We start from the raw sequence: 24,140 nt of genomic DNA, 5'->3' as shown, positions 1-24,140 counted from the left end.
TCCCCCCTCTGTCCCTCCCTCTCTCTCCCCTCCCTCTCTCCCCCCTCTGTCCCTCCCTCTCTCTCCCCATCTCACCCCTCTGTCCCTCCCTCTCTTTCTCCCCTCCCTCTCCCTCCTTCTCTCTCTCCCTCCCTCTCTCTCTCCCCTCCCTCTCTCTCCCTCCCCCCCCCCTCTCTCTCTCTCTCACACACAAACACAGCTGACCAACACGCACAGCTGTCCCACAGTCAAACACACGAAGTTTGTCACACATACCACGCTCCCTCCTCCCCCTTTGGAAAGTAGTGACAGGGAAGGTTAGCCATTGGTTTCTTGTCGCCCATGGGACGGTTGTGGAAAGTCCTGCCAACCTGTTGAGCAGAACTAAAGACACGACACATTTCCTCCCTGGAAAGATTTCTCGAATGTCTCCCACTCTGGAAGTGACCGGTGTCTCTTTGAAGGAATTACCAGAAATGTCAGCCCGACACCCTGTTGATTTTTTAAATCCTCCTCCCCAGGTTTAGTTTTCAATGTGAAGAAAATAAACTCTTCTGGGAGCGAGTAGGAGCGCCTTCAACCTATTGCACTGTGGTGACTAGACAGGCCCGGACGATCTCCATATCCGCCCCCCCCCCCCCCCCACCCCACCAACAGCCTTGCTGAAGTTGTCCAGAACGTGGCCCGATTGTGCTTTCTTTGGGCGGAAAGCAGCCCCGAATCCCAACCCTTCTGCTTGGTGTTTGTGTTCCGGGGCTGAGTTTCCTTTGCGAAGAGCCGGCGGACAAGTGGGGACTTTGGACGAAGGGTCGCCCTCGTATAGAACAATAGGCGGCCATTCAGCCATTCGACCCTGCTCCACTCTTCGAGATCATACCACTACAGTACCCTATTCTGCTTTCTCGCCATGACCCATTAACCACATCCAACAGAGATTGGACGGCCCCTGTGCCGAACACCTAAGCTCTGTTTGCGAGTCTAAACGAGCTTCCTATCGCCAACCCCTCCCACAGTGGCAGATCTGTCCTCGGCTTCATCCATTGTGAGGTCAAGCCTAAACCTGAACTTCAGGAACAATATTTCTGCAGGACAGCCTTAAACCAGAAACAACTCTTTCATTTTTAAAATTTAAATACACGGCACAGACCTTCCCGCCCCACGAGCCCGTGCCACCCAAATGCAAAATAAAAATGAACCTCCAAACCCTGTACTTTTCGGTGGGTGGGAGAAAACCGGAGCACCCATGCGGGTCACGGGGGAGAAGCGGGAGCGCCGGAATCGAACCCGCTTTACTGGCGCGGTGATAAGCTCCACTCCCTTCCATTTCAACATCGAATTTTTCTCATTCTCGGCAACCCGTGCCCTCATCTGATTCCAAACTCTTCTGCAGCTCTGTTTTGTCTACCTCTTCTGGATTTTCTCAACACAGTTCCTGCATCTAAACGGTCCAGTCTTACCTGATGTCAGGTGTTGCAAGAAACCAAGGTGTTGCAGTCACCAAGAAACAAAGACTGCAACTAAATTACTCCCAGCAATTGCCAAAGTACTAATTGCAGGGTGGTCGCTATGCCCAACCAGGACCGATGAAGCAGATTAAACGTATTGTTGAGGAGACTAGAAGGTGATTTCACTAAAAAGTGGCCAATTGTCAAGCATCTCGACAGTATAAATCCAGATTTAATGTTTCTCCTGGTTGGGGGTGGGGTGTCCTAGATCCAGGGATCTCAGTCTCCAACTAAGGGACTGGCCACCCAGGAGAGAGATTAGAAGACCTTTATTCATCTTGGGAAAGTGAATGTTTGGAATTCTCTACAAGAGGACCATAGAGTCTTGGTTGTTTGATGAGAAAGATCAATCGTTTATATATATTAAGGGAATTGAGGGATATTGGCTTAACATGGGAAAATGACGCTGAGGTAAAAGATCAGCCATCACCATGGTTGACCTAGTGGTTAGCACATCGCCTTTAAGGTGCCAGCGATCAGGACTACGGTTTGCATCCCACACTGTCTCGCCGTGTCTGCATGGGTTTCCTCTGGGGGTCCTGGTTTCCTTCCACCCTTCGAAATGTACCGAGGGTGTGGGTAAATTGGGTGGCACAGACTCGTGGGCTGAAATGGCCTGTTACCATGCTGTTTGTCTAAATTTATCTAAATCAGGTTGAATGGCAGAGTGTGCATGAGCTTTCTTCCACTTCCAATTCTGGTGTTTTAAAGTAACAATTTCATAGAAAATCAAAAGAGCAGCACAGTTGGTAGTGGTTCGTGCAACACCTGACTTCCAAACCAACAATGCTTTCTGTAAGGAGTTTGTACGTTCTCCCCATGATTGCGTGGGCTTCCTCCGGGTGCTCCGCTGTCCTCCCACCCTCCAAAATGTGCATGGTTTATAGGTTATTTGGTGTAATTGGGCGGCACCGGTTCGCGGGCCACAAGGGCCTGTCACCATTCTGTATGTCTAAAACGGAAACTAAAAACTACATGTTGACCAAATAGTGGCGAAAGAGAGTTAAGCTCTTTCCTCTTTGAAATCATACCTTGGCTGAGAGCAAAGTTTAAATATACCATCCTGTTATCTCATCCAGTGTGGCACTCTGAGTATATTTCTGGGAATGTCAATTAAAATTGGGAACTACAGAGGCTGGAAATCTGAATTAATAAAGTCAGAACATGTTCAAAACTCCCAGCATGTCAGGCAGCATCTGAGAAAAGGGAAACACTAGGCCCCTTTATAGCAAAAAAAATTGTAAAGACAGATTCTCTGTCTTTAAAATGCTTCATTTACCTCCATAAAAGGTTCGAATTGACTGGTCAAACTCGCTCTCTCTCCCATCCACCTGAGGTGGGTAGACTCAGAGGTGGAGTGAAGTCGCTCCACCTCCTTCGTAAAAGGAATGCCACTGAATGCGGCTCCAAAAGGGAGGGCTGATAACATTGCGATGAAGCCGTCAATCTGCGACCCAGAAGCTCGATTTTTTTTTAAACCCACACGATTAATAGAGGCTATTACATTACACAGGAGATCTGTCTGAGTCCTAAGACTGCTTGCACAGATCTCCACTAGAGCTCTTTGGTCACCATTTTCCAGTATAGGCCACTTTCCTTTCTTGGTGAAGGGCTCAAGCCCGAAAAGTTGGTGATGTATCTTTACCTTTGCTACATACAGGCACTGTTTGACCTGCTGAGTTTCTCCAGCATTTGTGTGTTTTTTTTACCCCTTCCCTTCTTGGCATGTATGTCTGATGTTCCCCGCCTCCTTCAGTTCTGGAAGCTGGGTCCTGACTCAGCTCTGAGGTCGTCATATAAATGGCAAATTTGCCTTTTTAAAAAAAACTTGAGCCGACTAAAATGCGGGGAGGGGTGTCAGCATAAAAAGGGCTAATGTTAGCATTTCACATTGAACTGAAGACAAGCAAAGCGAGGCCAGTTTCCTGTTGCAGAGAGTACAGGGGAAAGATGGAGAAGACAAATGCAGTAACTTAGAAACCGCCCCATTAATTTATTGACCAAATGACCCTATTCACAGTTTAACTACGCTGCAATCTATATGACACCATGCATTATAAATGAGTATCAGGTAGAATTCTGTCCCCACCCCTACCCCTTTACTATGATAGACAGCAGCAACAAGGGTTGACTAGAATAGGTTTCGGAAGAAGATGACAAGGCAGGTATATCCTAGACTCTAGTATACTGAATAGTGATATTATTTAACCATCTAGCATTCCCATAGCTCTTGACAGGGTGGATGATGGACAAACACCCTCCCCACCGTCCCCTGGAGTCAGAAACGATGCATCACTCTCTCGGAATAGAGTGTCAGCCATCGTAAGGGGACATTTTGTTTCACATGAAGTAGGTGCAAATCTCCAGAGAGCTATCAGCAATCAAGCCTTTGAGTCTAATCAAGATGAATGGCGATAGATTTTGCATGCCATGGGTAATGAAGGGTGGGGGGATACTGCGGATGAGTGGAGCGGGAGTCAAAATATTGGCCATGATGTTTCAGGATGACAGGACAAGGCCAGAAGATGGAACAGTCTCCTGCTCCTGTTTCTTACGCCCCTCCACCCAAAAGCATCTGCCATACTCTTCTTCGTGCATTTGCCCCTGAGACCAAACCAATCATTTCAAGACTACTTCCTAATTTGAAATGAACAGTTTCTTTGGTGCATGAATATTCATTTAGCAGAAATATATCATTTTAATAGAATGAATGCATATACCTTTAGTAGAAGGTTAGATAAATAAGTTTAGTAGAATTATATGCATACTTAGCTGAACTATTATTAACCATGACTGAAACGTCAAGGATGGTCATACCTCGTCCTATAAATCAACACAATACACCAGATCAGGAAGTAGGCTACTTAATATCCTTGTAACTCTCACCAGATACTCAATCGGACCTGGCCCCAAGCGGGACGTGGGTTCGAATCCCGCGCTGTCTGCAAGGAGTTGGTCCGTTCTCCCCGTGTCCACGCTGGTTTTCCCCGTGGTTGGCCCCGGTTTCCTCCCACCGTTCGAAACGTACCGGGGGAGGGGGTGTCGGTTAATAGGGTGTAAATTGGGCGGCACAGACTCGTGGGCCGAAAGACCTGTTGCAGTGCTGTATATATACATTAAAAATAAGAAGTGGCTGCGACAATTCAAGCTATTGCTGGATAAGTGTAATCACCCATTGACTTCTGTGCCCAACACAGAGAGAAAAATAATCTCACTCTTATCATGGGGGAAGTGAAGACCCTAGAACGCGGGGTAGAAGTCAGTACAGGAAGAGACATGAGAACATGAGTGAACAACCTCTATTCTTAGTTCACCCCATATCGCCGTCAAAAGGCTTAATCGTTGAGGCAAGACATCGACCTCCCAATCAATTTTAAATAGAATGTGTTCATCATATTCTGTTAACATTGCCCCTCTTTGCTCTCCTTTCTCAGGGCTAAATCTCAAGCTACCCCTGACTTCAAAAGCCCCCTCTCCTGCTCCCCTACCCGGGTACACCAGCCCACCTCCCATCACTGTCCACGCTGGCCCCGACCCTCCTCATCTTCAATACTTCCCATCTCCCCCGCGGGGTTTCCCACCCGAAACATCGTCTGTCCCGCTGAGTTCCTCCTGCAGTGTCTGTCCCCGTGCCCCTTCTCGAGATACCAGCATCTGGAGTCTCCTTGCGTCTCCAGCAGGTCTGGAAGCATCTTTTCCTCGAGCCTCTTTTTTTTCCCCCTGAAACCAAATCTGTTCACGTGTGTTTTTAATAAAAGTTGTTTTTTTGTTTTCATTTTATGAAGTTCATTCACTCCTTTATCTGGAGATATAGACGTTTAGAGCACGCACTTCTGAATCTGGCCTCAAGCCCGAAACGTTGGTTCTCTTCGCTCTATCAAGTGCACGGTTTGTCCTGCTCACCTTTTTTCCAGCTCTGTGTTTTTACTTCGAAATGAACTCGCAGGTTCACCGAGGTTTAATCGTCCCTGACCCGTTTTGGGTTAAGCTCCAGATATATTCACAAGACTGGGCGCTGGTCCACTGGGGTTAAGACACTGCGGTGCGACCAATGACGAGAAGATTGTCCGTCATGTAATCTGCTGCCGCTACTTAGAGGCAGAGAGGTAATCACACGAAAAAAAGGTTGACTGTAAAGCAGAGCTCAGCTCCCAGCATGGCGAAGTTATCGCCGTGTGTGCATCGCGAATGAATTATTGCCTATAATTCATGTCAAAGTAAATATAACTCTAATGGCACTGGGAAAATCCACGTGGAGAGTCTGAGATTTATGACGGGAGCGCGGTAATCGCTCAAAGCCCAGCCATTACCCCATCATGGGCTGTTCATGGATCACTGAGGCTGATTGACATCAGAGGATGCTACCAATTTGCAAAAAAAGATTTACAGGGAGTCAGGCGGAGTGAATGTCTTATTATGCAACAGAATGGTCTCCTTGGAAAGTGACCCTGCTTTTCATTCTTCTAACAACCGTGAACTGCAGTTCTCCTGGTTTTCAGATTGACAGGGTTAACGAGCGTCCTAATGAGTGACAACGCGTGGTAATGATCCAAGGTATCTGGCGAGTTTTATGTTGGTTCGGGGCTAACTTCCCAGTTGAACGTGAATTTCCCAGAAACGAAGCCAAGGATTAATGAATGTGTATTGCATGCATGTCAGTGGACGAGAGCGCACGAAAATAAACGTTGTCAACTGGAAAGTATCAATCGACGATAGTTCAGCCTAGTTGTTCATTTATAGAGCAACTTTAACAAGACTGGTGAGCGCAGCAGTCCAGGGAATGGTCTCTCCCCCACCCCCCTTTAAAACCTCACGTGTTCAAGCTCGTTTTTATTTGAAACCGCGATTGCAGTTCCTCGCTGTTAATGAACCATTGTTTCTTCTCCTCCCCGCTGACACGAAGATTGTTCCATTTTCTAATTTCTGCACAAATTCCACCCAGAGCCGCCTTCCAACCCTATTCATCGAAATGACTGATGTGAATAATACCGTTTTCACAATGGAATAATTAATTTGTCCCAACTATTAAAACAAGGGTGAATTATGGAGTGAGTTGCATCGGGGAGTCTCGGTGGAGATCCTATTGTTTGTTCTTTAATGAGCTTTTGGTAAGTGGCTCGGAAATATTGCCTCCACCCTCCCCCTCCTCCTCTCTCCCTCACCTCTCTGTAAATGATCAAGGCAAGAGTATGTCGAGGAGATTCGAAATCCCCCAGCGAAAAGAGTTTCCAGAGACGCACACCCATTTATTTGTTGGCGGTGGAGCGTTTTCTCCAGCGTTGCAGTTGATTAAGATCCACGCTTCATCACAGCGCCGTGAATATGAAGGAGGTAGAATCTAATGAGCTGTCCTGTGATAAATTTGATAATTATTCTACCCCTCTGCTAACAGAAAATTCATCAGTCAAAGCAAATTAGTTCAGATTCATTAGTATAAGGAATCCAGCGAGCGCATATACTTTCTTAGCTTCTTACACCAATAGGTTTAATTAGCTACATATTTCACCCTGCAATGTTTCTTCAACTTGTTCTTTGAAAAGTGACTGCCTGATGTATTTTATTTACAGTATCGCTCTGCCAGAGGCCGAGTTAACCGCGTCATTAATTCTGAAAACAAAGATGGGCTTATTTTATTCACCAGATTTCCCATCACATCTTCCTCCCCCCTCCTCCTGCACAAATGTTATCTTCATTTTTCTCTCTCGTCTTTATTCCCTCCAAGCCAACCCGTGTCACGCATTGTAACCACGTCCTTAAGCAACATTGATCCTCAACAGCCACACACACACACAGATAAAGATTTTAGAACATAGCGTATCAATTTTGTCTCCACTTTCTGGAATTGGCTCCGTCCTTCTGGAAAGCATTAGACGGGCATTAGCTCTCAACATGAAACATCTAGAATCTTTCAGTCATTTTCTTTAAAAAAAAACACCCATATTTTGTGTTCTTGTTTCTTGTCAGATCACTTTGTTTTATGCGAGGGGTTCATTCTCAAATAACCCACTTACTTGCCGTTACAAACAGCGTGGCTTGAGAAATAGGACGAGGTCAGATTCTTTTGCAAATACCAATTCTCCCCGTTTCCCGCACTGGTGGAGAATTGCCGGGAACTTTGCGCCTCCTACCGGGAAGCGACGCAATTCCAGCAAAAGTCAACGAAGACCAAAAAAAACAAAAAGCGGAGGTGAGTGTTACTCCATTTAGTGCCACGGGATTGGGGCGTGTAAATTGGACTGCAACTCGCACTGAAGATGCACCCCACAATCCAAAAATAGAGCACAGCGTGCAGAGCCTGGGGTACACTAACATTCTCCCCATGCAGTGCCAACCTCCAAGGATTACAGGGCACACGAACATCCATCGCATCTCCTCGTTGTTATTCCTTTTCACGACTTGAAACAGGGAGGAGGGTGAACTGTATTTAAAGCTCCGCTATGCTTAGGCAGTGGCAACTTGGAAAATTTTGGGGACAGTATCATAGACAACTTCACGTAGGAAGTTAGAGAAACATTAAATTAACTTTTATTGAATTTAGCATGTTTAATCAGATAATGACGCTGGCACATTGCATCAGTTCAACTGACCTAAAAAAATGTTTTGCAGCAGATTTTCTTTTGTATTCAGCACCTGATGCCTCTCCTGTCAGTGCCCAACAATAGTCGGCCAGCACTAATGGATTCCAGTTGGCCTGATGCTGCTTTTGTCCTGATGAAACCTTTCACCTTGTTTGTCACTGACTGTACCGAGGTCAGCAGGGAAGAAGTCCAAGTAGAAATGCAGAAAAATGAATGCTATCGTTAAGTACACTCACTATGGAATTGCCTGAAGAACATGTGCATCAACATGTGTTCAATCTATAATCAATGTAATGCACATCATCTGTACATATGAGCTGCTTTATTAGTCTGTCTGCATCTATCCTATTCAAGCATGCCCAGGCCTAAGAAAATATTTGCATAACACCTGTACTGAGTGTATGTCCAGGTGACCAAAACAGCTGGCTTTGTGAGCAATATACTAATAGCCTTAAAATATACAGGAAATAACAAAAATAGGTTATATATAATGAAAAAGGTAAGTGATAGGAAATTTTTAAGGTGATTTTTGTGATCAGCAGCCCAAAATCCATAAAAAATACACCCAAAAATGTTCATGAAGGGAAATCTCCATTGTCCAATATAGTTCATTCGCAAAAAAAAAAAATCTATAGCAATAATCTAAGGTAGAAGGGCTGGCACAGTTCGTGTGGTGTTTAGAACAATGCCCATACAGTGTCAGCAATCAAGACCGGGGTTCAAACCTTGCACTCCCTGTAAGGAGTTTGTACGCTCTCCCTGTGTCTGTGTTTTCCCCGGGGGCTCCGGTTTCCTCCCACTGTTTGAAACATCTCAGGCGTGTAGGTGAATTGGGTGTAAATGGGTGGCACAGACACGTGGGCCACAGTGACCTGTGGCCGTGCTGTAAATTTAAATTTAAAATAATCCAGTGCCACCTCAATGCTTCAAGAGAGGAAACCGGCCACCTGACTTGACAGGTGGGAGTGAAAGATTCAACAAGAGTCTTCTGTAAAGATTAAAAGAATTAGCCCCAATCTTCTGGCCTGATTTATTCCAAAATTAAAACAGGTGTAAACTATGCCCAAATTGGTGGCTGCAATGTTTTTATACATCCGTGACTGGCCCACAATGACTCAAGGGAACATTTGTGTTGAGACACCCCCCACCCCCCCCCCCCCCTCCCAATACAGATGGGCAATGTGAACAAACAAAGGAACGTATCAACTCCACTGGCCTCATCTGTCACTCTGGAACCCAAAGAATTGGAGCATATTAAGAGAAGATCTAAGAAGGAGAAGCCATTTGGTTGTAAAACACTCTGGAATGTGATTATGAAATTCTGTGATGAAAATGCTAATTTGACTGGATGTAACTAAATGCTCATGAAACTTTTGAGCAAGTGCAAGCAGATGTTAGATGGCACTATGTCAACATTGCTAGTGTGAGTTTGCTTCCACTGAGAAGTTCTCATCCATTCCTTTGTGGGAAGAAGTCTAATCCTAACCCTCTCCTCCCAGAAATAATTTATTTTTAAAAATTTGGACATACAACACAGTATGGCCCAAGTAACCTACAACCCTCTCATGTTTTGAAGAGTGGAAGGAAATTGTAGCGCCTCGAGGAAACCCGTGCAGATATGGACAGTGTCGGATTCAAACCTGGGTCACTGCCGCTGTAATAGCGCTGTGCTAACCACTACTTTAAGATGGGAGGAAATTTCAAGGTGAGAGGAGCTCAGAGAAATTGGCATTGGGAAAAAGTTAGTATTTGCTAAATTAAGATTCAAGATTCCTTTATTATCATGTACACAAAATTCTCCTAATTTATTTTCTTTTGTTTGCCCTGTAAAGGCACACAAAGAGGCACCAATGGTCCAGCGCCCTCAATAAGACAAGAAGGAGAAGCAAAACAGAGTCCCCTCAGAGATATTGAGGGTCCGTGGATCCGACCACCTCCTCCAGTGCTGCCGACTTCTTTGCATCTGTTCCTCCTGTTACAGCACAGGCTCCTTTCCGGTTCAGTCCAGCAGTGAATCCGATCACCAGGCATCAAGATCCTCTCCTCAGCCCCTGGTTCCGAACCCCTGATACAATTAAGAAGTCCCTTCAGGAGCCCTGGTCACTATTGCATCCTGGTCCCGAAATCTGGTTCCCGCAAGCCAATCTCTAGGAGCCTGCAGTCTGCTGTGAATTGGTATGAGCCCTACGCTGGTCTGCTGTTGTGGCATTTATGATCCTCTCCCAGGCTTCTCCTTCTTTGGATGTGGGGGGGGGGGGTGGGGTGGTGAAGGGGTGCGTGCTGTCTCTCAGGTTTCCTTTGATGTTTCACCACTCTACTGGAGTCTGTAAGCCTGGTGGACTGCGCTGCTAATGGTGGGCACCACCTTCATGGGCACAGACCTCAGTGTGTCTTCAAATCTGTACGGTGCTGTCAGGTGTGATGACTCGGAAGTAGGACCCAGGGAGGAGGAGCTCTGGAAGAAGCATCTCATTCCTCCTGCTCCTCCCATCTTGACAAATTTTTATAGGAGCCCAATTGTGAGTGTCCTGTCTAACTGCATCATTGTGTGATATGGTCGCTGCAAGGCATCAGACTGGAACCATATGTAGAGGATTATTAGAGAACTGCCAAGAGAATCTTGGACTCTTATTTACATATTTACAGCGTTCTGTGTTTTTGTCCAAGCATCATGATTGGGGAGATGCTGTTTTGTCAGGTTGTCTGGTATATGGACAATGAGAGGATGATGAACTTGGAACTACCAGGACCCCATCATCAACAGTGCCTTCTTGCCTTGTAAGTGAAGCAAGAAAGACTATGATTGCAGTTCCAAAGTGCTGGAAGAACTCAGCTGGTCTTTCAGCGACCAGAGGAGATAAAGATATATTGCCAACATTTTGGGCCTGAACCTTGGTTATTATCTACTAAACTGCCATAGATTGTAGTGAAACACGAAAGTCTGCAGATACTCTGATTAGAGTGGAAACACAGAAATGCTGGAAGAACTCAGCCGGTCTTGCAGCGTCCATAGGAGGTAAAGATACCTTGTTGAAGGTATCTTGAAGAAGGGCATAGGCCTGAATCATTGGTTATATATCTTTAACTCTGATGGACGCTGCGAGATCAGCTGAGTTCCTCCACCATGCATGAGTTTTTATTCCATAGATTCAAGTGCAGTTCTCGGAGAGGTGAATGAAAACAAACGTAACTCCATTATTTAGGAAACGAGGGAGAGAATGGAAACAGGGAGGGAACTGAAGAACAGTTAGCCTGAGATTTGTAGTGGGAAAAATGTCTGGTCTATTATTCAGGGAGTTGGAACTGAAAACTTGAGAATGCGACCATTAAGTCAATGTAATTCTGTGGATGGAAAGCATATTTGACAAATGTGGTAGAGTTTTTGTTAGCTCTTTACTGTAGAATATAAAAGGGAAAATCTGTTGGCACTTGAACTTTTAGCTAAGATAGAACATAGAACACAAAAATTTACAGCACGGTACAGGCCCTTTGGCTCACAGTGTTTTGCCAACTCAAACAATGACTTAGAATTCCTTCTGCAAAGGACTCCATTTTTCTCAGTTTCATGTATATATCTAATGGTCTCGTAAAAGATCCTATTGTACCTGCCGCCACCACCATTGCCAACAGCACATTCCATGCACCCACCACTCTCTCCGTGAAAAATTTACCTCTTACATCCCTCCCCCCATCCCCCCCCGCACCCCCCTCCCCCCCGTGTTTCCAGGCACCTTAAAACTATGCCCCCTCATGTTAGCCATTTCAACTCTTCAAGAATTCAACATTCTTTTATTGTCATGTAATAGTACAGAATATGTAATATTACTCAAAGTTGCCTTCTGCCTGTCATAAGGCAGTCGTCATTAGTGCTTACAGTAACTGAGAAAGAGAAGCAAAAGAGAGTTCCTTCAGAGTCACTAGGTGCTTTCAAACTGCCTTGTAAAATGGGGTTAACTGGGCAATTTGCCCAGTTAGTGCCCCACTCACAAGGGTCAGACCCGGTCAGTGTCATCCAAAGTCAACCGGGTCCTTGCCCTACCTTAGAGGTGGTCAGGGAACCTAGTTAAATGTACCCAGGACACGGCAGGTTGAACAGCAAAATGGCCAACCTGGTTACACCTGTGAGGTAAGCGCTACACGCTGGAGTCACAGGGAAACCCTTGGTGAAGTATCTGGGGTGATCAGGGAAAGGGAGGGGTCACTGCCAGGGCCCGGGATGGAGAAGGGAGGGGGTGAGAGCTGCTGCGAGGGGGAGAGACAAGGGTCACAATCAGGGGAGTGAGGTCACTGCCATGGGGGGAGAGGTCAATGTCGTGGGGGGCTGGGGGGGGGGTGCCACGATAAGCGGGAGGAGGGTGGCTACTGCGGGTGAGAGAGAAGGGTCACTGCCACGGGGGAAAGAGGAGAAGGGTCGCTGCCATTGGAGCAGAGGGGTCATTGGCGCAGGGGCAGAGACATCAGCTGCCACGGGTCAGAGGCAGAGTGGAGCACGAGTGACAGGAGAGGGGAGACTAGTTTGCATGATGCTTCACTTATCGTGGGGGCAGGATCCCCTTTAAATTGCCAGGTTGGCGATTTACTGGGGCTATCCTCCCCTCAGCTTTTGCCCCACTAATCGCACCTGGGTCCCAGGGGGGCTACCGGGGTGCTGCAGCTTAAAAGCAGCGACTGAGTGTTCGTGGTACTCCCACAACCTCTGCAGCTGTTCAGACTCCTGTTCGATCCATCAGTAAACCGAGCTCCAGATCTGAGCTTCCAACACGGTCAGGAAGGCTCAGCGCCCGAGGCCCTTTGGGAACCCTTCTTGCCCTCTGAACTCTCTCAAATCCCAGCTCTAATACCTGGTTCCCACAAGCCAGTCCCTAGCGTCCCATAGGCCGTGTGGGTCCCCCAACTGTAAGTTGCCCTCAGCCCGAGCGGATCTCCCAGCTGCTGAGCTCATCACTGGTTCGCTGCTCTGAGAAAAATCCTCTGGCCATCCTTACGATGAATGCCTGAAGATGCCAGACAAAAGATTACTAGAGCATAAAGTGTTGGGTGAACAAAATCATGAGATTGGGTGAACATGGATAGTCTTTTGCCTAGGGTAGGGGAATAGGTAACCAGTGGGCAGAGGTTTAAGGTGAGGAGGAGAGAATTACAGTAATAGAAACCTGAAGGGTAATTTTTTTGCACAAAGCATGATGGGTATGGGATAGGCTGCTGGAGAAAGCGGTTGACAGGTACTATTGCAACAGTTTAAAAAATAGTGGATGGATACATGGATAGGATAGGTTTAGACAAATACGAGCCAAGCACAGGCAGGTGTGACTAATGTGGGTAGGATATTTTGTTCAGAGTGGTGGAGTTGGGTCAAAGGACCTACTTCTATGCCATATGACGCATATGGACTGGTGTAGTTTAATGACTGGTTAACAGGCAGAAAATAGAGGAGTAATATGTTTGTTGCTGAGGCCCTCCCCAGTTGTCCACATTCTATATCAAGGGTCTAGTTGAGAGGATGAAGTGTAATATATCTAAGTTTTCTGATGATGCAAAGCTGGTAGGCAGTGAGGGCTGGGATGGAAGGCTTCGAGGAGATACAGAGAGGTGATGCATGTGATGAAAAGTCAAGGCATTTATGGATATATAAAGTGGAATAATGTGAGATTATCTACTCTAGTTGGAAAAAAATAATGCAAATTTTTTTTTAACCAGTGAGAATTTGGGAAGTGTTATCACCAAAAGGCGCCTTAATGGGCTTGTACTTGAATTGTGAAACTTGAGACTGGCAGAAGCGGTACCAGATATTGGAACCGAGACGCAAGAGGGTGCCAAGGGCGTTGAAGGCTTCCTGATCGTGTCAAAGGTTTGGGACTGAAGACTGTGAGGCTGTAGAGCCTGCGGGAGTGCTGTAGGGGAATCTATGGACATTCAGCAACCCTGGTGGGGGTGGGGGGGGCCCTCTTCTTTACTTCTCTTTCTCTGACTATAAGGAGAGCCAAGCAAATTCTGCTCATGGCAAGTCTTTTTCTGCATTACAACAGACTAAAGGAAATTTCATGTAATATTACTTTTCCTGTTTTATTACATGACAATAAAACAATGCGAGGTCATCCACTTTGGTGGGAAAAATGGAAGAGCAGACTATTATTTAAATGGTGAAAAACTGCATGAATCGAAAAAGGTTGGGTTGCAGGTACAACAGAAGGCAAATGGAATGTTGGCCGTCATTGCTGGAGGAATTGAATTCAAGGGCAGGAAGGTCATGCTGTAATTGTACCAGGTACTGGTGAGGTCGCACCTGGAGAACTGTGTACAGTTCTGGTCTCCATACTTGAGGAAGGATATACTGGCCTTGGAGGCAGTCCAGAGGAGGTTCGCCAGGTTGATCCCGGAGATGAGGGGGTTGTCCTATGAGGAGAGACTAAATCATCTGGGATTATACTCACTCAAATTCAGAAAAATGAGAGGAGATCTTAAAAAGCATATAAAATTATGAAAGAGATAAGATAGAGGTAGGAAAATTGTATTTAGTGGTAGGTGAGATCAGAACTAAGGGAAACAGCCTCAGGATTCAGGGGAATAGATTTAAGATGGAGATGAGGAAAAATTGTTTTTCCTAGAGAGCAGTGAATCTATGGAATTCTCTATCCAGGGAAGTGGTTGAGGCTACTTCATTAAACATATTTAAGGTTCAGTTAGATAGATTTTACATAAAGAAGGATACGGGGAAAAGGCAGGTGGGTGGAGTTGAGTCAATGATCAGATCAGCCATGACCTTGTTGAATGGAGGAGCAGGCTCGATGGGCCGGATGGCCGACTCCTGCTCCTATTACAGTATGCTATGTTTTTTTTAAATTTTGAATCTTGAAAGTTAACATTTTGGTACATCAAGGAATTAAAAAGACAAATAAAATATTGGCTTTCTTGCAAGAGTGGAGATACTTCACTAAGGTTGATGTAATCTGGTGTGGTAACTCTTGGTGTCACTTCCCCACCACCCCCCCCCCACCCCACCCCCACCATGGACTTGGTACAAGTGTACCAAGCATAGAAGAAACAGGTGTGTGCTCCTTGCATGTCTGGAGTGGAGAGAGCACTGAGCGGAGAGTCGTGGGGGTGGGGGCACTCTGGAGTGCATTAGGGAGTTCAGAAAATAAATTAGCATAGAATTTTAACCTTGTAGGTATATGGATACATGTAAGCTGGTCTTATGAAAAATGGAAAAATGCTAATGGCAAAATTAAAAGAGCCTGGGAAGAGGAACTTCAGTTACACCTTCCAGAGGAATCATGGGAGAAGATTTTTGGATTGGTTAATTCCTCTTCAACATGTGCTCATCATTTTTTGATTCTGTTTAAAGTAGTACATCAGGCTCAGATGTTGAAAGACAAATTGACTCATATTTTTTCTAGCATTAGTCCTATTTGTGATAGATGTAAATCAGAAATGGCTTCCCTAACTCATATGTTTTGGCCATGCCCAATGTTTGAGAGGTATTGGATAGATATTTTTAAGGCTTTTTCAACTCTACTGGATATTAGTTTGTAACTTAACCCATTGACTGCTCTTTTTGGAATTAGAGTCCCAGAAGTGGGACAAGTTCCCACTTCCATACATCCCACTTCCATACATTGGGTTGTACATTTTCTACATTGGTGGTTAGAAGAGCTACCTTATTTAAATGGAAAGATTTTAATTCACCTACTTTGACTCACTGGTCCTCTCAAATTATGTCATGTTTAAGTTTAGAGAAAATTAGGAGTTGTACATTTGATAACCCTGTGAAATTTAAAGAGACTTGGTGACCCTTTATAAATTATTTCCACGTGACTTAGTTAGTAGAATTATTTTCCCTTCTGGACTATATTTAATTTTACTGTATTTCTTTTCTCTTTGTTGGCGAATACCAGATGATTAATTTTTATTAATAAACTCTCAGGATAGGCTTCCCAGTCTTTTTTTTTTCTTAGATGAGATGGGGTTTTATATAATAAAATGTTTTCTTTTTTTGAAGATTTCATTTTGAGGAGATGAGCACATATTCGTTAATTGTGGTGTAATGCAATCTGTTATATCATATGATGTTATCTAGTGATTTTTCCTCCTTTTTGATTCTGCACTCGGATTCTCCTCATGTATTGTTTACCTATAATATGTTTAATAATAAAATTGAAAAAAAAATGTTTTTGTTGTTATAACTAACTACAGGGATATTTTTATAAAAATAATAAAATTCTGCTGAAACACTGCACAAGAATTTTATAGACTGTCATTTTGGTGTCACCCCCTCTGATGGTGTCACCTGGTGCTGTCCGCACCTTCTCCCTCCCCCAATAATGCCAATATGTCTCACCCCAATTTTATGTAGCTCTGGTGTGTCTTTACTTGTTACAGAGGTTGTTATGTATCTGGAGTTATTAGGGAAGCTTCTTAAATAACTTAGAGATGAAAGATTCAAATAACAAAAGGGACTTTACTTACTGATGTCTTCCAACATCTTAGGAAACTGTTAACACATACACCCCACAATGGTACACTACAGTTACTACAGTGAGAAGGGTGTATTCTTACGCGGTTACAAAATAGTTCCTATTATCCTGACTATATAACAGAGGTGGTGACACGAAGGTCCATTAAAGTGGTTCCTGAGTTTATTGGCTAGTGACATTCATTCAGAATCTCACTCATATCTTCTGACTTCATGTAGAAATTGGGCTCCAATTAGTCTTTCTCTTTCCCTGATAACCCTCTAGTCGTTACACTTCCTAAGGTGGTTGACAAGGCAACAGCCCCCATCTTGACCACATTATTGTGTGGAATGGAGGCTGCAAAGAATCGGACCGGAAGTCAATGTAAAGGATCATTAAAATGGCCAAGAAGATCACTGGGGTCTCCCTTTCCTCTACTGATGGCTTAAAGAGGTCTCAAAGAATTATCAAGGATTCCTCCCATTCATCATGTAGTATTGAGGAGGAGGTACAGGAACATCAAAATTAAGCTGGAAAATAGCTTCTTCCCCTGGGCTGTTTTATTGATGAATGACATCATGTAACCCTGGATCTTTTATTAATGAAATGAGCAAATTATTCTGAAATATTTATGCATATTTATTTTATATTGTAGCGTCCGCGCTACGGAGCAAATAACGAGACCGGCAGTCAACAGGTTCGTTCCAAAACTCGCTATTTTATTGTTTTCTCACTGAGCGCTTTAAAGGCACTCCCTGTTCCTGCTGCTTGGAACTGGAAATTGAGTCGCTGACTGGCAGCTATTCATACTTCACACATGGTCCCTTTCCTTGAGGGGATGGGTAAGATGCCCAGCGCCATCTTGGCATAGGCTGCTCCGACTACGCGTGCATTTCAATCGGAGCTGGTTCTTCTGAACACCAAATGTGTTGGTTGCCACACAATTATATTTTTATGTATACATGTGTTTCTGTGCTGTGAGTTATATGTGTAAGCATGTGTACTGTGGTCTAAAGAAATGCATTTTCATCAGGCTGTATATATACAGATGATAATAAACCTGAACGTTCTGTCATCACTGAATGTTAGATCCTTTGTGGGGGCCCGAATGGCCCTTTTACTACTTCTGTTTCTTATAGTGAAGCTGTGTATTTCAATGAAAACATGCTTTCAATTAGATAATTGATCAGGTGGGAGAGATCCAAAATCCACTCCTAATCTCCCCATAAGCAAAAAAGTCCCCAAATTCAGTGAGGAAATATACTGGGTAATTTCAACTGCAAAGAAAGTGAAAGAGCATTACATCATTTTTAAATTACATTGTCTGTACTACAAAGTTCCTGGAAAATTGTGTAGATGATTGAAGTATCTTCAATGCAAAAAGCCCTCAAACTATAAGATTTTAAAAACTTGGCTAGACTTGAGATTCAAGGTTATTTTAGTATGACTTCTGCCAGTGTCGCATTGTGTATTTTACCCGAAGAAATCCACAGAAAAAAAAAATGACTGGTTAAATTGTATTTCTTTGAAGATGGATGAGTTTAAAATCAGTCATTCTTTTCTGTGTGAATTCTGCATGACTGGAGTGGTGAGTGGAAAGAAGCCAAAATTCTCCTGTTCCTCACTGCAATCCGGTTAAGATTACCCCAGAAAAGTAAAGTTTGGGTCCATGTCTCCATTCGGAAACAAGAGCAAAGGCAAATAGGCTGAAACTTCAGTACAGTTCTGAGAGAGAGTTGCAATGCTGAAGGAGCTTCTGGCTGAATCTCTCCCCGGCTGGCCAATGTTTGACCTCACATCCTGGCTCGTATCTACAAAGTATTGCAATCGATCTTCTGATTGTGGTAACATTGTGGGAAAATTACTCCCACTTCTCCCACATCACAAGTGATCACATTGCAGGGGCCGTCGATCCTTTTAGGTTTCTTGAAGGGAGTGTGAAAGGTGTAACATTAATGCAAGTCTTTCTTCCTAGTCAGAGATCAAAGAAAGATTGGTTTCACATATAGGCTTCAGTTTACCTGCTGAAACATGTGCCTACCATCCAATCATAAAACACTACGGCACGGAAACAGGGCCTTCTGTCCATCTAGTCTGTGATGAACTATTATTCTGTCTAATCCCAATGACCTGTACCAACACCATATCCTTCCATATCCCTTCCATCCATGTACCTGGCCAAATTTTTATTAAATGCCAAAATTGAGCCCATATTCACCACCTCAGCTCTCTCATACTCCCACTACTCTCTGCATGATGACATTCCCCCTAACTTTCCCTTTAACCATTCCACTTTCACCCTTAACTCATGTCCTGTAGTTCTTCATGTTAATTAAACTGGAAACAGAGTAAAACACATCTTTTCATTTTGACTGATTCAGGTAAATGTGATTATCAACCACCTGGGGTTATTCTCATCTGCAAGTGCGGCATTTTTCATTTATAATGTTTTAATTTCTCCACCAGTGCGATCCCCAACCTTGTCTATCTTCATTTTTAAATTTTAATGTTTTTTTTTAATTTTAAATTTTAAAATGCATTTATATTTGTACATTTTTAATTTAGACATACAGCAGGGTAGCAGGCCCTTCTGACCCATGACCCCTTGGTGCCAAAATGCACCCAATTAACCTATAACCCCTGTAAGCTTTGAAGAGTGGGAGGAAACTGGAGTCCCCGGAAGATACCCACGCAGACGCCGGGAGAAAGTGCCAACTCCTTACAGACTGCATCAGATTCAGACCCCTGTCACTGGTGCCATAGTAGTATAATGCTAACTGCTACGCTATCCGTGCCCCCCTTATGCAAACCATCCAGCCCTGTCGTAGGGAAAATATGTTATTTCGACCAGGAATATTTGTTTGATTTTTTGAAGAGATCGTGAATTGATTTTGTGAAGACCTTATCATTTCACGCACACATCCATTCCGACCCGACATTTCAGTTGCTTTTTATGTAATCCACCCTGCTGACTGCATGACTACTAATGTAGCTTACAGGCACAATTAAAAACCATTCCACCCCCATTCCCATCACAAACAATTAACGGACATTCAGAGGGGTGGGTATGAGTCTGTGCTCAAAGTGACTTGTATCTGAATGCCATGTATACTTTACGACTGACTGCTGTGTTAGGTCAGTACTACCCTGTATCGACGTGGATGGTAATACATAAAAAGAAGAAGAATCTTTATCATTCAGTCTTGTTTGCACTTTGAACTTGTTTATTAATATTCTATATTAATTTAAAAAGTACTTTTTGATGGTTTTAGAACATATACAGTTAAAAGTCCAAAATCTGGATCACCCAAGAACCCGGACTTCTCGAAAACAATTGCCTGAAATCTGCATCACCCAAGAATCAGGACTTCTCAAAAACTCTCATTTTTGAGACCGTGCGTCCGTGCATTGAGTAAGCACCACTTTATGATGCCCGAGAATCCAGAAAATCCAAAAATCCAGGCTGACCCGATCCCTAAGCTGTCTGGATTTTAAGACTTTTACTGTAACTATAATTTAAGAGACCCAGAATGATTATGAATATCAACAGTGCCATTTTCATAATCCGTTGGAGATCTGCATTTCACTAAAAGTTACCTACGTGGTTAAACATAAGAAAAAATCAGAAAAAAAAGATAGGGAAATAAAATGACAGAGGGAATAGAAGATCTGAGCGAACGATCTATTTTGAAATTTCACAGGCAGGTTTTCCTAGTCTCCTCAACGCTGCGGTTTCAAAGACACAAACATGTCGAAAGGCCACTTTCTCAGCCTATTTCACCTCACCGATCCTGACTGGAAGTCAAGATTATAAAGAGAATCTTGTTCTCCCCAAATTACATTGGAACTCCATTGAGTGAGTGATCATTTCCTGAGGCTGAATGATAGCAGCAGTCTGATGGCAACAGAGAGATGTTTTTAACATGGTCATTACAGCCGGAGGGGGCTTCAAACCTGCTTCTGTTTGACAACTTGGAGACAGTGGTGATGGGTTGTATTCTTCTGTAAGAGACGTACTGTCTGGCATAAGAAAAGGCAACTTTCTTCTTCTCCCTATTGATGGAGTTTTATTGTCATAATTAGCTAAAGGAAATCTCAAAGTCATTCATCTAATGTTTTTGATGAATGAGAGAACAAAGGAGTTCATTGTGGTTGAGCTGTAGGTGACTACTGTATTTGGAAAAATAAATGGATTTTAAAATTTAGGAAAAGGATAAACTGAGTCCAACAGTTCATCTTCAAAATGCATTCCTTCATGAATGTTAAAGATCTTTATTTCACTAAAAGTTATCTGGTGATTAAGCACAAGAGAAAGAAAAATCACAAATTCTTCTGAGAAAATGATGTAAACAAAATGACTTATTGAATGAAAGATCTGAGCGAACAAATAATGTCAATGTATTTTGAAATTCCACAGTCCTTCAGTAGAACAATTTATTCAGTGTCAAATCACTGCCGATTGTCATGGAGAAAATTGTCCTGAGCCCGAGAAGCAGACCCTTCAACCCACTGAGCATATGCTGACGATCAGCCCCAGTGTCCCATCAGCTCCCAACCTTCCCAAACCATTCCAAATGGTGAAATGCGAAAACAAGACAAGGAATCGTAGCAACAAAGAATAAGGTGGTGGCAGGGAAGGGAGCTAACAAAGCTCACACCAGGCTGCGGACTGCTGGAGATTGGCTGAAGGAGGTGACAGGTTTTGGAGATGATGTGCAAGAGGGTGCTAAGGGCGGGAGGGGTACCCGAGTAGCCTCGATTGATGAAGACTTCCTGATCGTGTCGGAGGTTTGGACCTGGAGCTTGGGTTGCCGATCGTTTGGACTGAAGCTGGTATGTCTGCGGAGACTGCTGGAGGTGAATGCACAGACACTCAGTGATTGTGAAGGGTCTCTCTTTTGGTTCTTTCTCCTATTATTAGGGGAGCCGGGCAATTTCTTCAGATGGTGAATAAATCTTTACATTATGGCAGACTAACTGCAATTTTGTGTAACATTAAATTTATTTTTTTTAAATTTAAATTTAATTTATTTTTAATTTAATTGTTTAAATTTAAATGGAATTGTCTTATTATTTTAAATTTTAAATTTAGACAAGCAGAATGGTAACAAGCCATTTCGGCCCATGAGCGCATGCCCACCCAGTTTGCACCCAATTAACCTACACCCCCAGTACGTTTCGAGAGGTGGGTGGGGAAAACCCACGCAGACATAGGGAGAACGTACAAGCTCTTTACAAACAGCGCAGAATTCAAACCCCAGTCCCAATCGCTGGCGCTATAAAGTGGTTGCGCTAACCGCTAGACCAACCCATCTGCCCATCTGCTTTATTACAGGACAATAAAAAAATCTTGAATCTTGAAATTTTAAGTTGATGACTTGTCATCAGAAGTGAAAATGATGTCACTTGAGTGAACAAAGAGCGACTCAGCAGGTTAGAAAACATTGTTGATCAGGATCCCTCATAAAGATTCAATAAAGGTCCCAACCCAAAATATTGACCGACCAGGGTAGCTGCCTGACCCACTGAGTCCCTTCAACTTCTCATACAGTAGCTTCTACAGCATGGAAATGGGCCTTTCGACCCAACTTGCCCATGCTATCCAAAACGTCGCACCCATTCCCATCCCATTAAGCCGCGTTTGGCCCATATCCCTCTGTCCTTGGTCTCAGAATCAAGATGCCTTTGGAGGAGACTTATTAAGCAAATGTTGATCCCTTGAGACCATTCTGATCTCATAAGAAAACATTAAGATGGTGAATTAAGTTTGGTCCAAGAAAATAGTTTTAAGGTGCAGCTTAAAGGAAGAGAGGGAAATGAAAGAACATTGAGATTGAGGAGGAAACCTCCAACTCAAGGACGAGAGAGCTAAACAAAAACAGAAGAAGTTTAATAGGTCAAGAGGACCACAGTGATCCATGAGAGTTACTGTGGCTGGAGCAGTTGAGGATGGATTGGACAGTGAAAACCAAGAACATTAAAATTGAAGTTTAGCGGAAATGAGCATCAATGTGGGTCAAAAAGTGAAGAAAGAAATGTTTAAGGGGGATATCAGGATAAATTATGTACACAGAGAGTTGTAGGTGTCTGGAATCCATTGCCAGGGGTGGTAGTGGAGGCTGGAACAGAGTGTAGGATAGGAGGGGGTGGAGATACAAGGTAGAAGGAGACACTATTGGAAAGATGGGTGAACCATAGAACCATTGAAAACTACAGCACAAAAAACAGGCCACTTAGCCCTTCTACTCTGTGCCAAAATATCATTCCTCTAGTCCCACTGACCTGAACCCATTCCATAACCCTCCAGACCTCTCCCACCCATTCATCTATTTAATTTATTCTTAAAACTTAAGAGTGAGCCTGCATTTACCTTGTGAGATTCTAAACTCCCACCACTCTCTGAGTAAAGATATTCCCCCTAATGGGGAAAGAAAGGTTAGAGAGAGAAAAAGAATGAGTTCAGGAGTAGATAAAGAAAAGATGGAATCAGATGAGGGTAGAGGCTTACCTAAAATTAGAGAAATCAGTAATCATCCTGTTGGGTTTAAGGTGGAATGCATTATAGATGCCTATAGCTTCATTCCTTGGTCAACACCAGAAGATGGAATTGTACAACAGATCGCTCACAGATATAGAATCAGTGGCCTAGTACACATTGGAAGCACACCATCTTACATCTCAAAGATTTGACCACTATATTCTGTTAATTTCAGGTAATCCTTATTCCCAATGTGAAATTAGAAATGTTGTGATTGTAATACACAAAAGTGCTGGAGAAACTCAACAGGTCCCACAGCATCCATAGGAGGTAAAGATATAGAACCAACATTTGTGGCTGGAGCCCTACATCAGCAACTGGTACCTGCTGAGTTTCTCCAGCACTTTTGTGTATTTACCATACTCCTGATGTTTTACACACACACACACACACACACACACACACACACACACACACACACACACACACACACACACACACACACACACACACACACACACACACACACACACACACACAAACACACACACACACCTGTCCAGCTAGTTTTCTTTTCTCTTTGTTTACCATTCACATTCCCTCCCTCTCCTCACTTTGTTCCATCTACCCATCAATCATCCTCTCCCCATCAGATTCATTCTATCACCTACCAGCTTCTATTCTACCGCTCGCTCATAACTGCGAGACACTGGTACTCTTTCCTGTACCCCCTCAGTCCTTATGCAAGCAGAAACATTAAAACTTACTCCTTTGCCTCCACAGTTGAGCTGCATCTGTTCTGTCTTTTTTTTCCCCCGCAGCTTTGAAGCCCATTTGATGGACAGTTCATGAGGTCAGTTGTACTGCATCAAGCAGTGGGACCAACTTCTCCAATGCACGTTTTGGATCTTTCAGTGCTGCAGCACTTATAACCATGGGTTACATTTCACTTAAGTGCCCAAAATTTAGTTGAAGTACAGGCGCTCCTCAACCTATGATGGGGTTAGTCACGTGATGGAGTAGAGGGTGGCCGAGTGGAACCAGCCCTCTCCAGAGAAAAGAAAAAAAGTTTGAAAAAACAGAGCTCAATAAACATAAAATACAGGAAGGGAAAGATAAAGTTACAGAGAAGAAACAGAAGATGGCA

General features: G+C 43.8%; 1 long non-coding RNA gene across 2 annotated transcripts in view; it reads left to right on the top strand.

The window, feature by feature from the left end:
- The window catches only part of LOC138762813 (uncharacterized), an 18,298-nt gene extending 754 nt beyond the window's left edge, over positions 1–17,544 (top strand). Inside the window, exons 2-4 of one of the 2 annotated variants that reach the window (XR_011357169.1) lie at positions 7,449–7,671; positions 9,895–10,237; positions 17,171–17,544. This is a non-coding gene — a long non-coding RNA (uncharacterized lncRNA). Of the gene's footprint in view, positions 1–7,448; positions 7,672–9,894; positions 10,286–17,170 lie in introns of those variants that run through there. The other variant, XR_011357168.1, reaches the window with a different exon arrangement.
- The last annotated feature ends 6,596 nt before the right edge of the window (positions 17,545–24,140 follow it).

Source organism: Narcine bancroftii, chromosome 5, assembly GCF_036971445.1.
Source record: "Narcine bancroftii isolate sNarBan1 chromosome 5, sNarBan1.hap1, whole genome shotgun sequence".
NCBI classification, from domain to species: domain Eukaryota; kingdom Metazoa; phylum Chordata; class Chondrichthyes; order Torpediniformes; family Narcinidae; genus Narcine; species Narcine bancroftii.
This window is presented reverse-complemented; position numbering and strand designations above follow the sequence as displayed.